This window comes from Gymnoscopelus microlampas, assembly GCF_963454915.1.
Source record: "Gymnoscopelus microlampas genome assembly, chromosome: 16".
Taxonomy (NCBI): Eukaryota; Metazoa; Chordata; class Actinopteri; order Myctophiformes; family Myctophidae; genus Gymnoscopelus; species Gymnoscopelus microlampas.
Window position 1 is genome coordinate 5574152 of NC_139953.1, and position 5519 is coordinate 5579670.

At 41.0% G+C, this 5519-nt stretch overlaps 1 pseudogene across 1 annotated transcript; it reads left to right on the plus strand.

Moving 5' to 3' along the window:
• The first annotated feature begins 3054 nt into the window (after window positions 1-3054).
• Window positions 3055-4859, plus strand: LOC311062774 (adenosine receptor A1-like; annotated as a pseudogene). The gene is made up of 2 exons: window positions 3055-3446; window positions 4212-4859. The product of its transcript is annotated as an adenosine receptor A1-like (transcript).
• Window positions 4860-5519: the final 660 nt, after the last annotated feature.

A 5519-nucleotide genomic window follows, 5' to 3' on the forward strand; every position in this document is an offset into this window, starting at 1 on the left:
AACCTGCTGATCTGTAATGTGTTAAACTTTCAGTTATTTTACTCTATGTTGTTTTATTGACATTGAAAACTGGACTTACTGAAATCTTATGACCACAGTTTTAATCTAAATTTTCTGAGGAGGCACATTAGTCAGTCTGTAGGTCTACTATTTTTGGCTAATGTTCCTCCCAGAATATGCATGCTGTATTCCATCTCCTAAATCAGCAAAAGTATACAGCCATTCCATTACAGTGTCAGTACTGTATTATGGTAAGACTTTGTTCTATGACTGGCTCACTTTTCTGAACAGCCAATCAAATGTACTGCAGGAGTCTGCAGGAGCCTGGTGAGCCAATCAGATGCATGGTAGAGATGTGAAAATGCCTTTGTCTACCTGCAGTCATATTAAAGTGCACACAAGCACACATACTGAACCACTGAACTGCACAAGGATGGAATACTATGCCCTTTTCCTTTTAATTAACTCATGTGAGTAACCCAACAACAGAGTTGTATCTGTATTATACACATTACACAAATATAAAACCTAATTTAGGATTTTATATATAGGATAATATATTTTATCACTTTTTATGTAAAGCTCAAAATGCTTGCTAAAAATCACTAAATGCTCTAATTATCAAATTTTGGTCCTTTGTATCTTCATCAGAACAAAAGCTATGTTAATAATATGTGTTTTTAATTGATGCCATTGCATTGGTTTCTTTTGTTACAGGTGTGGCTCAACTAGTGAATATTTCTTAGCCGGTTCTATTTCAAGATGTACAGCTGGGTCACAATGTTACACTTGAATGTTATGTAGAAGAGAACGAACTGTACCATGCAAAATATGTATGGTACAAATTGACAGCACTGAAGAGCTTAGAATGTGTGATAAAAAGATTATTTGACAACATTTACCATTGTGACAAACAAAATGAGGGCCACGTTTTTGTTGAGATGGACAGAGTTAAAAGTCACCTTCACATAATAAATACGAGACCAGAGGACACTGGAACATACTTTTGTTGATTAATAGTTCTGGATGGCATTCAGTTTGGACCAGGAACCTTCCTAATGATACAAGGTATGTAGGCCCCTGTTTTGAAATTTGAAGCCTATTAGGTAAATTCATTGCTGTTATTTGATCAGATTAGAGCAGTCAGTAATGATGATGTACATGACATTTCAAAGGTGTGGAGCTGGGCAAGAAGAACTCTGTTGTCCAACTGCCGGTGTCTGAGTCAGCGCAGCCAGGAGACTCTGTGACTCTGAACTGTACCGTCCACACTGTGACCTGTGGTGGACAACACGCTGTCTACTGGTCCAGAAGCTCATCAGAATATCAACCAGGACTCATTTACATGAGTATGCCTGCAGCCTGCAAGAAGATGCCTAGAACTGGACAGTATAGCTGTGTCTACAAACTCACCATGAGGAACGTCACTGTTGCCGATGCTGGACATTACGTGGTGTGACCCTCTGTGGGGAGATGTTCTTTGGAAATGGAACCAGGCTGGATGTTGGGGAGATTAAGGAAGATGCCTGTGGTAAACAAATGAATACCCTGGTACTTCTCTCCATCAGCAGAACAGGAGTTGTGCTCTTATTTCTCCTCATCTTAACCATCATGTACATGATCAGAAAATAGGCCCACACAACTTCTAGCAGTGGTTTTCAAACTTTTTTGAGCCCAAGGCACACTAATGGGCAAGTCGAAATATCAACGTTCACCAGTATTCATTGCGAAAATAGCTAATCTACAAGCTCACAACACGTTGCATAGTGATGTGTTCAGCTTGTAGATTTCCTTAAAAATCTGAGGGGGGGGGGGGGGGGGGGTTACAATAAAAATCACGAAAACGGTAAACGACTTTCCAAGGAGAAGTGATCATTTGGTGCCTCATTACTGCAATACTCTTGTCATCCTGCAGTATTTTGATCATGTGGTATACAGTAGCATGTGTGTATATACAGAGTGCAGTGCATTTAACATGTACTTATTTTAGATCTGAAATAAGGGCAATTGACAGTATTCTCATTTGTGTTCACACACATAGGTACTCTGAGTCTGATTTCATCCTGAAACTCACTGTTTAAGTAAGTCATATGTTTCAAACACTGATCATAATGTACAAACATCTGCAGATTGAGCGGCAGAACAGTCCTGAAAAGAGGATTAAAGAATGTCCTGATATTATATAAATGATGAGTTGGTGTCTCTTGATCACATCTACCTGCCTGTGACTGATAAGAAAGGTGCTTTGTCTTTTTATGTCTTCAATGACACAGACAGTAGGACAGATGAAAGGAGACGGTGCAAGAGAGGTAAAGGAGGAAGTCCTTAGACAGGCCTGCACAGCAACCACCCAACACACAACACACGCACACGTGTACACACACACACGCACACGCGCACGCGCACACGCACACGCACACGCACACGCACACGCACACCCACACCCACACCCACACACACACACACACACATACACACACACACACACACACGCACCATCTAACTATTTAGAATGGTCAAAGCACAATATAATTTAATGTGTCAATTAATCATTTGAGGGTGTGTTCACATGATTGTGCATAAGATCTGTTCTGTGTGCAAAAGAAAAGAAAAAGAGAATATCATTGTTATTGCACATACTTTCTTTTGATCATGCATAATAATAATGGATTCTATTTATAATACACTTTATATTTAGGTAAATCTGTTAAGTGTTGATGCAGTTTGCAGCTTTCAAGCTCAACAGAGGCTCAGCTGAAAGCTTCAGTTCTCACTCCTGTGTGGTCACAGTAGTTTAGTTTCCGTTGGTGCACAGACATGCAGTGAGGACAGGAAGACTGCATGCAGCCACACAGGCACAATATTTTACAGCGTAGCTGTGGCCCCGGGTATGAGACTGCCTCAGGGCAGAAATACATAGAAATGCTGTTAACTCGATTACTGTAGCACAAACAAGTAGAGAAATATCATATAAAACAGTGAGGCTTAACTTCCGTTGTTACATGACAAGATAAAAGGCATCGCACGGCACAGCTTATTCACTTAGAGCTCAGGATGTCCACTATGCCAGTGACGAACAACCCTACCGTTGGTCCCAACAGTGCATTAGGCGACACGGTGGATGTGGGAACAGTGCTCTACACAGTACTGGAAGTGTTGATAGCCATTGGCTGCTGTCTCGGTAACATGCTGGTGATCTGGGCGGTGGGCTCCAGTAAAAACCTACGAGAGCCCACCTTCTTCTTCATAGGCTCTCTGGCCGTGGCCGACTTCATGGTGGGCTGCGTGGCCATACCAATCGCCGTGGTGGTCAATGGACGGCCAAAGACCTCGTTCCACACGTGTCTCTTCGTCAACTGCGTGGTGATCATGCTGATAATGGCGTCCGTTTTGTCTCTGATGGCGATCGCTGTGGATCGCTACCTCCGTGTTTTCATGCCTCTCAGGTGAGCTGTCCGATCTCTGACAATAACACTATACGCTCATAGTACTAAGTTGATTTTGATGAAAACAAAAGATATCTACCAAATGCTTCACATGCACATACTGTACCTATACTTCCCTGCACACACATGCACACACACCTACGAGAGGTAAAAAAAACAAAACATTTTGCATCTGCATCTGCTTAATTGTTTTCATGACAATCTGGACTGCATATGGTGTAAATTAACTAAGCACATTTACTCAAGTACTGCACTTAAGTAATATTTTGAGGTAGTTTTACTTTACTGGAGTATTTCCAATTTTCAATACTTTTACTTCTACTCCACTATTTCTCAGAGGCAAATAATGTACTTTTACTCCACTACAATTATTAGAAAACTTTAGTTACTAGTTACTTTGCAGATTTTGATTATTAATACAAAACATACATTAACCACTTCAGCCCTATATACATTTCGGCCATCTACAAGCTCACGATTGTGAGCTTGTAGATCTGCTATTTTCAAAAGATGTTTTTATGCATTTTATACATTTGAAAACTTGTGAAATGGGACATTCTGCATAATGAGTACTTTCTACTTTTGGCACTTTAAGTACATTTTGATACCAATACTTTTGTACTTTTACTCAAGTAAATTTTGAATTCTGGACTTTTACTTGTAACTGAGTATTTCTACAGTACATTGCAGTATTGATACTTTTAAGTAAAAAGAGTACTTTTTCCACCACTACATACATCATGCCTACAATTCTCTTCTGTACAGGTACAAAAGTACGGTAACACAAAGGCGGTCTTGGCTGATGGTCGCTGTGTGCTGGCTTTTGGCCGTACTGCTGAGTTTCACCCCGATGTTTGGATGGAACAATCATGAAGCTCTCTCCAAGCCCTCATCGGTAAACTCGTCTGCTATTGTCTGCGAGTTCGTGGCCGTCATTCCAGTCTCATATCTGGTTTACTTCAGCTTCTTCCTCTGCACGCTGACACCCTTACTGGTTATGACCGCGCTGTACTGCTACATCTTCTGTGCCATCCGGGGGCGTCTTCGAGAGGGGCCAGGAAGCAGTGCCCAGTCCCGTGCCTATACCTACAGAAAGAGAGACGCCTCGCAGGATCTCTGTTTCTAGTCTTGGCCCTTTTCGCCCTTGGTTGGCTCCCTCTGCACATCATGAACTGTTTGACCTACTTTTCTGAGACGACGAACATTCCCAACGCGGCATTCTACGCGGGCATCCTGCTGTCCCATGCTAACTCAGCTGTCAACCCAGTGGTGTATCCATTCAAAATTAAAAAGATCAGGTTGGCCTACCTGAAGATTTGGAAACTGTATTTTGTATGTGGAGAAGACCAACAAGGAAGTCAGAGCAGTCAGACCACAGACAACAATCTGAGCAGCATGGTCAAAAAAGACTGAAGCCAACATTTTTTGTGAACCTATATATCGTTGCTGTCAGGCAGAAACCAGCTAGCTTTTTTAGCAAAAGCTAAACCAGCTTTTACATTTTTCTCCATAAATCAGTGCTATTGAACACCCTTTACGTCTGTGTGTTGATTAAAACAATGTTGAACCAATGAAAAGTATTAAAAAGCACTTCTGACAAAACCAGCTAACTCCATTGGATCCTCAGACTTTCTGCTAAACCAGCTAATTCCACCAAAGGGGGGTGGAGTTAGCTGATTTAGCTGACTCCAGGCTCCACCCCTCAATGATGAACAAAACCTCCTAACTCCACTTTTTGTTTAGTTTTTGTCATTTGCTCATTTCCTGAAAAATGAACATTTTGGAGTTAGCTGGTTTCTGCCGGACAGCAGAGATATGGTCTCAATTGTTCTGAAGCCTGTGTAGTGTCTTGAGATGACTTATTGGGATTCAGCACAATATTAGAATCGAATTGAATTTGTATTTTACTTTTCAATATTTGAGTATTTAGCTTATTATGCTAATGTTCATATTTTTGGATTGCATTGAAATGCTCTGGCACAAGTTGGCCTCTTTGGCCTGTTATTTTGTTTGGAGCTTAACTGCTTTAATAAACAACATACGTTGTTCAAAGATTGTGTCTCATTATCAGTT